This window comes from Cebus imitator, unplaced genomic scaffold (assembly GCF_001604975.1).
Source record: "Cebus imitator isolate Cc_AM_T3 unplaced genomic scaffold, Cebus_imitator-1.0 Scaffold108, whole genome shotgun sequence".
NCBI classification, from domain to species: domain Eukaryota; kingdom Metazoa; phylum Chordata; class Mammalia; order Primates; family Cebidae; genus Cebus; species Cebus imitator.
In genome coordinates this window covers 355,800-368,959 of record NW_016107423.1, presented here as the reverse complement: position 1 = coordinate 368,959, position 13,160 = coordinate 355,800, and the positions used below count along the sequence as shown (strand labels likewise).

The 13,160-nt window shown below is 37.8% G+C and overlaps 1 protein-coding gene across 9 annotated transcripts in view; it reads right to left on the bottom strand.

Moving 5' to 3' along the window:
• Nucleotides 1-13,160, bottom strand: part of FRY (FRY microtubule binding protein) — a 477,475-nt gene that overhangs the window by 241,006 nt on the left and 223,309 nt on the right. The window lies entirely within an intron of this gene.

Below are 13,160 nucleotides of genomic sequence, written 5' to 3'. Positions count from 1 at the left end.
GTGGTAAAGTAGACAAAATTTACCACCTTAGTCTCTTTTAAGTGTACATTTCAGTGGCATCCATGTAATGAATTTTTTAGCACCAACTCCATGTGCCTTTATTCACCTTTCCTTCATTCTATCTTTCGATTTTCATATAACAGCTCAATTTCTCTAAAAAGTCATTCAAATCAGTGCTCCTGTGGTGGGGGCTGGTGTGGAGTAGAGAAAAAGAGCATCACTTCTGCATATTAATTAGGTTTCTAATTATTGAATCCTTTTGAAATTTGTCTTTTCTTTATATTTTCCCATTTACATTTTAATCTTGGTTTTAACACATTCTAATTTTTTTCTCCACCGCCTTCTTTTGTCTTAAATGGGTTTTGTTGGTATTCTTTTACTATTTTTATTCCAAATTCTGTTCCTAATTGGTTTTGTTGGATGGCTTCAGGAAGTGTTTTCCTGTGTTCACTGGGTCTCTATTTTTTATATTAAGTAGGGTCCATTCCTTAAATTATGAGAAGTCTATTTTATATGTTTGGGGCCCATTCATTTCCTGTTTACTAAATCTATTTCCGACTGCAAGTGATGATCTTTTGAATATGACTATTTTTCCCCCAATTTAACTGACTAATAGCTTACTTTTTAGGCTGGCTGTTCTTAGATCTTCAGCACAATTTCCCTAAGTTACCAACATTTCCAAGACAGACTACCCTCGTAACTGCAGCACCAATACAAACACCTCCACAGCTCATAGTTCAGCTATATTTTTATAACACTCAAAAGAAATGAGTGTCCTCATATTAGAGCCCCAGAGGCTAACAGTGGCATAGATGTTACAGGAAAGCAACTGGTTTTCTCAATCAGATTTTCAGAGAAGTAATACCATCTTTCATTAGAAGCAATTGTTCATTGACTTATTTATTTCAACCAATATTTATTTAATGAGTGCCTAGGCTTCAGGCACTGTTCCAGGCACTGGGAAGATATTGGTGAACTAAGTGATAGTTCTTGCCCTAATGGAGCTTATGTTGTACTAAGGTGGGGTAACATAATCGGCATTTCATGTATATACACACATACACCCATGCACACATACACAAATACCACACTGTCAGATTGCAAAAAAATCTAAAATGAGGAAAAATTAAACAGAGTAAGTGGCTAAAGGGACCTGCTCTTCTTTATCTGCCCACAGGCATTCAGATGCTACAGTCTGGAGCGGCTCCAGGAAGGAATGAATACTGTGTATATTCTTGGTGTCTAAGAAAATCCAGACACACGTGGCTTGGGCAGAATCTGTTTTTCTGATCCATGCATTTGGCCTGCCCTATATCTGCATGTCAGTTTCGGTGGAGATGAGAATTTTAACCAGCCTGTGAAGGGCACAAACTGAAATGCCCAACGAACATACTGCTTCCCCATCTTCCTCACACAGTACTCCACTCAGGAAGCAGAGATGTTTTGCCTGGTTTTTCACCAGCTTGCGAAGACAGACAAGCACAGGGCCAGTTTTTCAAAATACACATTGCTTTTTCTGATGCTCCCATTACTGAAATCTTACCCAGAGTATTTGAAATAAAAAATGGTTTCCTTTTTCTTTTAGTGCTTCTTTCCTTTAAGTGCTCCTGGGATTACCTGCAGTAACCAACTATTCAAAGTAGTACTCTTCCTAGAAAGGTGATCTGATTAAACAACTTTACTTTATAGAGTTGTTTAATCAGATCACCTTTCTAGGAAGAGTACTTTATAGATTTATTGTATAGGTTACAATGTACTCTTATCTTTCAACAAAGAAGTAAATTATGGGGTGTCTTTGTTTATGGTTGTATACAAATTATTCTTTCTGCCAGTTTTCAACACTTTATTCATTTTTTGGGTTCTGAAGGCAAATCCTGTTAGTAATTAAGAGCTGCGATCTTTCTTTAGGACCACCCTTTCTCTCTCAAATGCCTTTTCTCCTAAGACTTAATTTGTTTACTGGCAGTACAGGAAAATTTTATAAAACATAAACCAAGGGTGAAGCAGCTTCTTTGAGAACATGTCACTCTGTGTATAGAACATAATAAATTGTCCACTAATGCAAGTATGAGGGAACTTAAAAAATGGCATGTAAAAATGTACTGCAAATACTCAAAATGGCCAGGAATCCTGGAAGTCATGTAAAGTAAATTAGGATACAAAGAAAAAGAAAACAACCAAACATGACAGAAATAATTAATTTCTTTCGAAGAATATTAAGAAATCGAAAATGTTGGGACAGCAAACCACAATTAGTTTCAGTAACACAAAAAGATTGCTTAACAAAGTAATAGACGATTCTTAAATAATTATTTATTTTAAAGTGGGCCAAGAAAAGATTATCATGTAAAAAAAAATACCGAAATCCAATTTTTGCATTGGAAGAAAAGTATATCCAAAGGCAGGCTTAATTAATTTGATTAATTTCCATAAAATTCTGATAATGTGAAACACTCCTCCTGTTTTTATGGATTACATACATTCCTCCTTTTACTTAAACTTTAGTTCTCCTACAGTTCTCACATTGTGTTCTTTCAAGTTTCAGAATCTACATGGTATCTCTAGAATAATTAGTATCTTTAATTCTTAAAATAATCCTAGAAGGCTGATCTCCCGTTTACAGATAAGACCCTGCAGATTCAGAGAGGTTAAGTGACTTGTCCAAGGTTACAGAATGGTCAACTCAGTATCTGATCCATGACTGTGATGATGTTATCTTGTGAGCTTCCCATATCGTCCTGTCTTTTATTTTTTAAATATATTTTTGTGTTAAAAATAATTTTTATTTTATTTTGTTAACAGAAGATCTAGTCTCATCAAATTTTTCATCAAATTTTTAAGTGTATAATACATTACTGTTAAGCTATCCATACAATTGTATAGCAGATCGCTAGAACTTACTCATTTTGCTTAAATAAACTTTATACTCATTGATTAGCAACTCCCAATTTCCACACACCCCTGCCCCAGGCAACCACCATTCTACTTTTGGGTTCCATGAATCTGCCCATTTTAGATACTGCACATAAGTGGAATCATGCAATATTTGTCCTTGTGAGACTGGTTTACTTCACTTAGCATGATGTCTTCAAAGTTCATCTGTGTTGTGCATATGGCAGGATTTCCTTCTTTGTTAAGGCTGAATACTATTCCACTGTATGTATATACCACAGTTTCTGTATCCATTCCTCATTCACTGGTATAGCGGTATCCCACCATCCCCAGACTGTCATTTAAAACAAATCAGCTGCCTATGATAAAGACTGCCCCCTTACCCATGGGTTTTGCTCTGGCATAAGCTAATTTGGGGACTTCAGGGGATGACAAAATGCAACAAAAACGTTGTGATTTGGAGAATGGGGTTTCCTATGGTTGGAATAGTTGTCTATTTTCTGAAAAGACTAATATATCCCTAGGCCGTGAGGTCCCTCTCTCTGGGTTCTCTGCCCTCCTGAATGAAAATGCACTTTTTAGCCATTAAAGGGACTTTGGGAAACACTAGGAGTGCAAAAAGGAATCGAACATGGAGGATCCATAAAAACATATGAGATCTGATTAATGACACACATACCTTAGAAAGGTCCAGAGACTATATTCTTTCCTAGACACATTGATGATATAAACTTTGTCTGCCTGTTATGCTAATAGGGAGCAAGTCTACTTGAAGGCACGGTTCTCTGCTTACTTCAATCTATATTCTCTTAAAACCAGTTTTGTCTTTGGTCTCCCCAGACTGAATACCTTGGAGAGAGTGAAGCAGTTCAATAAAGAGAAAGTCAGCATGAAGTGAAGTGTCTGCCCTGTTTTCTTTTCTCTCTTCCTCTGCCTTCCAGTATTTTATCTGAGAGAAATGACAGTAACACTTCAGTGATTTCCTTTATAAATGTCTGTCATCTGCTAAGACGCAATTACATGAACGTTCCCCTGATTTTCAAAGTAGGTACTGTCATCAGAGCCTGAAAGAATGTCTGCCAAGATCCGTGCGCAAAGGAAGATGAGGTTACATTGACATTTCAAGGTCCTTTCTCACCGAAAGGAGATCAAATAACCTGCTAGAGGCAGGATAATCCTGAATTTCAACTTCCCTTTTCTCCCTAAGAGAACTGACCAACTGCTCTCATTACGTGTTCCTTGCTGGCTCTCCTCCCTTTTTTCATTTTCTTCTCTTTTCTAATTTCTTCCTCTACTCGCTCATTTTATGTAGCAAAATATAATTAATGTGAACTCTACAACTTCAAAATTTGTAAATAATTTAGACAAGATCTTGAATTTTTACCTCTTCAATTAAAAAAAAATCTGCTGACTTAACGATTTGAATTATTGGTGCTCAGTCTTTAGCATATCATAGTCACCTGAAAGGCTGGATACCTTCCACCCCAATTCAGTGTCAGAGTCTGGGGTGAGACTGGACAGTGTGCATTCCTAACCAGTCCCCAGGTGATGCTGGTGCTGCAGCCCTGGGACCACACTCTGACATCACTGATGGAAATAAATAGGAAGGCAAAGGAAGGCAATTCAATCAGTTAACAAAACTGTTTCCAATCTTATCTGCCTATAGAAAAACTGATACACTTCATTAACTTCAACAAAGTTAAGATTTTGTAGGTAAAATATAGTGGAAAGAACACTGAACTCAAAGTCAAAGGTCTGAGTTCTAATGTGGCTCTCAGTGACCTTGGGGAAGGAACTTGGACCAACTGGGCTTCAGTGTCCTTACCTGTTATTCTTTTTTGTTTGTTCGTTTGTTTTTGTTGTTTTTTTGAGATGGAGTCTCGCTCTGTCGCTGGGTTGGAGTGCAGTGGTGTGGTCTCGGCTCACTGCAACCTCTGCCTCCTAGGTTCAAGCAATTCTCCTGCCTCAGCCTCCCAAGTACAGGCGCCCACCACACCTGGCTAATTTTTGTATTTTTAGTAGAGAAAGGGTTTCACCATGTTGGCCAGGATAGTCTCAATCTCTTGACCTTGTGATCCACCTGCCTTGGCCTCTCAAAATGCTGGGATTACAGGGGTGAGCCACTGCGCCCGGCCCTTACCTGTTATTCTTAAAGAGGCTAGGCTAGATTGTCCTTTCCTTCCCTTCCTTCCTTCCTTTTTTTTTTGGGGGGGGGCAGTGTTTCACTCTTGTTGCCCAGGCTGGTATGCCCAGACTGGTATGCAATGGTATGATCTTGGCTCACTGCAACCTCTACCTCCTGGGTTCAAGCAGTTCTCCTGCTTCAGCCTCCCAAGTAGCTGGGATTACAGGGATGCGCCACCACACCCATCTAATTTTGTATTTTTAGTAGAGACAGGGATTCACCATGTTGGTCAGGCTGGTCTCAAACTCCTGACCTTAGGTGATCTACCCACCACAGCCTTCCAAAGTGCTGGGATTACAGGCATGAGTCACCGCGCCCGGCTAGATTGTCCTTTCAATCTCCACTATTCTATTACTATATAAAAGTTTGCAGTGAAAATGTACAAAAACATCATTTGTTCAAAAACTCTACAATTCAAACACTTAATAATTAACACTTGCCTTCACTTACATTAACATGAATTAGGGAGATTCTATCATCTGTCCTCTCTTTAGAGTAAAGCTTTATAAATCATACTGATCTTTCCAGTTACATCTTCACTTCTCTGGTTCCATTAAATTTTAAGCATGGAAGCTCCCTAAACTGCGGGCAGACAGTGGAGTGTCATCTTAGAACCTCAATTTGATAAATAATGACTATATTTAAAAATTGAACAACATCTATAATTCAGGTTCGATCACATGGGTTTGAGTATTCAAGGATGAGTGGAGATACATTTACATAGACAGTGTCTTTATTCTTACCTGTAAACTCAAGACGTTTGTTAACATTAAAGAAAAAAATTAAGTACTGGAAGTCTACCCTGTGTCTAACCTAACCCTGCATTAGGCCTAGTCTCTGCTCAGGGCCATGGAGCAGATGGACACTGTGGAATAGGTGGCATCTGACCCGGGTCTTAAAGGGCAGGTAGGATTCTGACAGGTGCAGAAGAGAAAGGGGCAACTGGGGCAAATGGAACGACATGGCAGGTACACAGAGGCATCTGCCGAGTGTCTCTCCTCACCCCCTCCTCCTGTCACCCTCCTACCACACATCCCTGGTCTTAGTATATCTGTTCAAACTTTGTCTTCACCAAGGAACTGTAGAGTCCTCAAAAGCAAGACTGTCTCTTGTCTTTATCCCAAGCACTTAGCACCCTGCACGGCACAATTAGGTAAATAACTGTGCTCACTTAATCTGTGAGCTCACTTAATCTGTGGACCTGAATCCAACCAATTCTACAATCAGTATTTGCATAGATGAAATAAAGAAGAGGGTATATAAAAAACTTAATAAACTCTTAAGTCCTATAAAAATGTAGGTTTTAAAATATTTATTAGTATTAAAACTAAGGTCTTAAATGGCAAACCAATGAATGTGGACTTTATTTGGAGGGTCATTGGGAGCCAGTGTGTTTCTGGGAAGAATGCTGATCCCATGTTGCTGTGTAAAATGGGAGAAAAAGGGCTGCTTGGAAGGACAATACAAACTAAAAGATGACTCCACCTACCATGAGAAGACTAATGAAGGTGAGAACCTATCTGGTGCCTGTTAAAACAGAAAAAAGATCCTACATCTTAAACAAATGAACCTCCGCATGTGATGATGATTAAGGTGCTGAAGAAGTGGTTTTAGAACACTGACTCTAGAAGCTTTCTCAAAATCCCTAACCTGTGGCAAGATATTGGTCAGAGTTCTTATACCCACACACTGAAAACTGTTAGCAATGTATACCTGGGAGTGACACAGTTGCATTCTATCATACTAATAGAATAGAAATGACTTTGGAGCATGATTTATGGCCGGGGGAATTGTATATTGCCCTGTGTCCACATTCATCATGCTTTCAAAATATTAGCTAATGTGCATTCATAAGAGACAATGTGGGTACAGAACAAGTTAATGTTACCACCATAAGGAAGAAAAATAGTTAATCCAGAAGTAGGCTTGCTCTATAGGAAAACTGTACCAGTTTCTACAGGTCAAGGGAAGTGATAAAAACAACCAAAAGTAATATGTTTGAATCCTGATTTAAGCAAATCAATTGTGAAGACTTTTTAGGATTATAAAAAACTTGAGTATGAACTGGATATTAGTTGAGAGCAAAGAGTTATGGTCAATTTTGTTAGACCTGATAATAGTATTGTGGATACACAATTATAGTGGGAGACTTTAACACCCCATTGTCAATATTAGACAGATCAACCAGACAGAAAATTAACAAGGATATCCAGGACTTGAACTCAGACCTGGACCAAGCAAACCTAATAGACATTTACAGAACTCTCCACCCCAAATCCACAGAATATACATTCTTCTCAGCACCACATCACACCTACTCTAAAATTGACCACATAATTGGGAGTAAATCACTCCTCAGCAAATGCAAAAGAACGGAAATCATAACAAACAGTCTCTCAGACCACAGTGCAATCAAGTTAGAACTCAGAATTCAAAAACTAACCCAGAACCGCACAGCTTCATGGAAACTGAACAACTTGCTCTTGAATGTTCACTGGATAAACAATGAAATGAAGACAGAAATAAAGATGTTCTTCGAAACCAACGAGAATGAAGACACAACATACCAGAATCTCTGGGACATATTTAAAGCAGTCTCTAGAGGAAAATACACAGCAATGAGTGCCCACATGAGAAGCAAGGAGAGATCAAAAATTGACACCCTATCGTCAAAACTGAAAGAGCTAGAGGAGCAAGATCAAAAAACCTCAAAGTCTAGCAGAAGACAAGAAATAGCTAAGATCAGAGAAGGACTGAAGGAGATAGAGACACAAAAAACCCTTCAAAAAATCAATAAATCCAGGAGTTGGTTTTTTGAAAAGATCAACAAAATAGACAGACCACTAGCCAGATTAATAAATAAGAAAAGAGAGAATAACCAAATTGATGCAATAAAAAACAATAAAGGGGATATCACCACAGATTCCACAGAAATTCAAACCATCATCAGAGATTATTACAAACAGCTCTATGCACATAAACTAGTAAACCTGGAAGAAATGGATAAATTCCTGCACACTTGCATCCTCCCAAGCCTAAACCCAGAAGAAGCCGAAACCCTGAACAGACCCATAACAAGGTCTGAAGTTGAGGCAGCAATTAAGAGCTTACCACCCAAAAAAACCCCAGGTCCAGACGGGTTCACAGCCGAATTCTACCAGACATACAAAGAGGAGCTGGTACCATTCCTTCTGAAACTATTCCAAACAATACAAAAAGAGGGAATTCTTCCCAAATCATTTTATGAGACCAACATCATCCTGATTCCAAAACCCGGCAGAGACTCAACAAGAAAAGAAAACTTCAGGCCAATATCCATGATGAACACAGATGCAAAAATCTTCAATAAAATACTGGCAAGCCGACTGCAACAGCACATCAAAAAAATAGTATTGTGGATAAATGAGAAAATATCTATATTCTAAGAATGCATACTGATTATATGGGGTTCAATGACATGATGTCTATATTTGATTCATAATACTTTAACAAAGAAAAACCAGGGCTCGGCATGGTATCTTACGCCTCTAACCCCAGCGCTTTGGGAGGCCTAAACAGGACAATCACTTGAGGCCAAAGGTTTGAGACCAACTGGGCAACGTAGTGAGACCCTATCTCTACCAAAAAAAATTAAAAGTTAGCTGAGGATGGTGGCACGCACCTGCAGTCTTAGCTACTTGGAGGCTGAGGCGGGAGGAATTCCTGCTTGAGCCCAGGAATTCAAGGCTGCAGTGAGCTATGATTGTGCCACTGCACTCCAGCCTGGGCAAGAGAGACTCTCTGTAAAAAAAAAACCAAAAAAACCTTTTTCGCTGGGCATGGTGGCTCATGCCTATAATCCTAGCACTTTGGGAGGCCGAGACAGGCAGATTGCCTGAGCTCAGGAGTTCAGGACCAGCCTGGGCAACATGGTGAAACCCCATCTCTACTAAAATACAAAAAATCAGTCAGATGTGGTGGCAGGTGTCTGTAATCCCAGCTACTCAGGAGGCTGAGGCATGAGAACTGCTTGAACCTGAGAGGCGGAAGTTGCAGTTAGCTGAGATTGTGCCACTGCACTCCAGCCTGGGCAACAAAGTAAAACTCTGTCTCAAAAAAAAAAAAAAGTATTTTTTAAATTAGAACAAAAGAATAAAGGTACAAATAAACCAAACAGGACTAAACCTTGATAACTGTAGAATCTGAGTGATGGCAATGTGTTACATATTTATCCTAATTTTTTCTCCTTTTGGGTTTGTTTGAAACACTTCATAATAAAACATTATTTAAAAGACTCATTTATAAAAAGTTTCCTATATTTATTTATAATGTCAATATAATAAAGGAATGCCATCTTAGGACCTCAATTTGAAAAATAAATGACTATATTAAAAAATTGAACATCATCTGTAATTTAGGTTCGATCACACACATTTGAGTATTCAAAAGAACTCATTAGGGTTTCAAGTCCTGCACCTGTCTGCATAACTGAATGTTGGCCTGAGTATGTGACCTTGGAGTATTTACATGTATAACACATAGCAAGGATGAGTGGAGGTGCATTTACATAGGCATCCTTTATCATATGATATGATTATGGCTTTTTCAGAACTATTTTTGCTTCAAAAGACTATGAGTGTGATCAGTTAATCAAATCATTAAATTAAAAAATTCACACTCTTTAGACCTTAGTTTAAGGCATTCTGCAAAGTTCTATGGAGAATATGAAATAGATTTAAAAAGACAGTTTGAAAGATTTTAAAAGTTTATTCTATTCAGTCACACTATGCCACTAGATTGAACGGCCAAAGGTTGAACAGCCAGTGGATGAGCACACAAATTGAAGAGAGTATTCATTCACTAATTTCTTCATTTATTCACATATTGAATATTTACTGAGGCCCACTCTACTCGGGGCATTGGGCTACCTGCTGGGGGAACAAAATACGCCTGGCTCCTGCCCTCACACAGCTGATCGTGTGCAGGGAGACAGGCATTATAGAATAAAAACACAGAGGACTGTAATTGCAAAGTGGGAAGTCCTACAAAGGCTGCTGCAGGAGAGGTGCAGTGGAGACTTATCTGTGCTTGTGGGGGTTGGGGTAGGACTTTGGGAGAGTGACACTTAAGCTGAGAACTAGAAATAACTGATGATAGATAGAGTCAGGGAAACATTCAAAGTGGAAGAGAACAGGGACAGAGGGGTTGTGGGAATTTATGCATGGTGGAGGCAAATGTCATGATGGCTCATATGCTCACTTGCTTCTAGGTTTATGAGAGTCTGTTCTGGCCAGCCACTCCTTGGTACCCCCCTCTGCTAAGAGTTTATGTCATCTTTACTGTCATTCAGAGTTCTGGCTGCCTCTTGACATACTATGACATATTACATATGCATTTCCTATCTGTTTCCCCCACTACACTTAACTGCAACAAGGGCAAGGAATTTGCTTTATTCCTCTTGTATCATCACCTTCTAAAACAGTGCTAGGCTTAACACCAAGTACTCAACAAATATTTATTGCTTTAAGGAGTAAGCAAGTGGTAAGATGTATGAGGTCATGCATTGTCTCCAGCTTAGAAACCTTACATTCAACCCAAGACTCACATCAGAACTACCAGGAGAATTAGAAATACTCAACCAAGCAATATTCTGACAAATAAAGCACCAATATGCTCAGGAGTAGAATATTATGTCAAGGACAACAACATGTCATTTCTGCTGAGAACGTTATGAAGGGTATGTTGGGAATGCCTAGCTACTGGAATTTTTAAAGCAGACTTTGTCAAAGTGCAGGTTCTGGCCATTACTCGATCATGAAACTAATGTAGCGGGTGCTAACCAACCTGATTTTGATGAAATAGAACAGAAAACAGGAGAAGAGAAAATAGCAGATTAGTGGCATCCTGCACAATGAGGAGGCAAGCACTGTTTCACAAAGCTGTTGTTTGCAAACTCCGTCTGTGTCTATAGATATGTATGTGTGTGAGTTCCGGGTCACAATGCAAAGTGTGTTTCTTACTGTGGGTCATGGTCAAAAGGCTCTGGAGGCTCAGGAGCTAGAAGTCATTCCAAGACTGTTATCTGGGCATTAAACTGAGCCCTGCCAGAAATGGCAAACCAACTTCTTGAGCTATTTTATTAGAATCATATTTAAGTGAAACATCAAGGGCAAAAGAACACCATGGTGATGTTTTCTGCAGCTGAACTGGCGAGTGCATTACGCAGGGACCCAACATAAAGGAAACTGAAAACTATGCAGACTGGACATGGCGGGGGCCTGCTGCAAGGGCAGTGCCAGCAACTACAAATAAACGTTGCAAATTAAAGTTATAGCTGTTGCCCTCCAGGGTCCCCTTGGGGACTATATGATACAGGGGATGACTGGAAGGGCAGTCTAATCTTACAGATGTCTTTGTTAATGTATTATGCATTATACTATAAAATTATATAGCTATACACAAGTACAATTCACTTTATAGTATGCATTCTGCTAAAAACTATATACACATGCACATGTATACAATAATATACCTATGCATATATAATATGTATTATAAAGTATATATGATGATATACATTTCCATTATAAAATGTATATGGTAACTATATACAAGATATATATATATACTTGTATATATATATGAGTTCCAAGATCTATAGCAAGCAAAGGGCTTCTAGTACAGTGTTTACAACAGAAGCTCAATAAACATTTATTCAATGAGTTAAGTGAATAAATAAAATATTTTCCAGTCTGGTTGGTGTCTGATTTTATCAGCATCTAAATATGTATTAAATTCTTGGTTCATATGGGCTTATTCACTTAGATGGCAGCTCATTTAATAAAAAATATGTTAGGTTTTATTAAATTCTTAAATAGTTATGGAAATGTACAAAGACATAAAATTCAGTTAATACATGCTTACCAGAAGTTCCTAATCTAAGACGGTGATAAATCTACCAATTCACAGAAGCAAATTAGTTGTTTCTGATGCCTTTATAGTAAAGTTTAATACATAAAAATTTACTAACTTTACTATAAACTTTGTTATCAGCAAGAAAGGCAATGAGTGAAAAAGGAGTCAATATGTTCACAAGAGTTTGGGAGTGATCTGCTCAGCCAAAATACACTAATGGTTAGTAACATCTCCAAGGGATACCACACAATAGAAATATTAAGCATTTCATATGAGTCCTATAATGATGCAACTTTTTCCAAATACCTGAAAATACAAATTTTATCATTTATCTTGTATGCTTGTTATACATTAAAAAAAAATCCCTTGGGAGGAAAAAAAATATTTCCTAACGCACACTCTATAAACCACAAAATAAGAGGTAAAATAATGACTAACAGGAATTTTATTCCTAGAAACAGAATAATATCATATGTAAACTTCCAATAGTTTCATAAGAGATAGTGCAGTCAAATAATTAGCAAGCAACTCAACCTCCCAAATCTTTAGTAAACAAAATCTTTCTCCTTGATTAGAGCAATATGTTGGGTCTTTACCACTTACAAGTTGGCTGCTCCTACCTTCACTAAATAAAGATAAAGAGTCGATATCCAAAATGCATGTAATTAACTCTGTGTCATGGATGTTACCTCTCATTAGTTTTTTGGAACTGTTATACAATATTGCTTAAAACGTTATGTTAGAACTAATGTAACTATGCTTTGTCTGATAAAGGAAAAGCAGTGGCATGCAATTTTGACCCATTTAATGTCGGTTAACATATGGTGTCCTGTTTTTAAATTTATAAACAAAAAGGAAAAAATATTTTATTTTTTATATGTTGGAGAAGGCTAAGCCAAAAATAAAGAAAAAACTGCTTTTAGGACTATTGCAATGTTTAAAACAAAACAAGGGCATTGACATTAATATTTAGAAGGAATCAAGCATAAATCCTACTTCCACTATAATATTAAATATGATAGTATTAATTATTTTCCAAATATATACTAGCTGTTTTTACAGACCAGCAATTTTACTGCAGCATCATATCAGATCTTTCAGTGAAAGTTAAGTGCACAGAAAAAATTCCATTATATTATGGCTGCCTGTTCCACAGGCTCATATACAAAAAGGACATCTTACCTCCAAA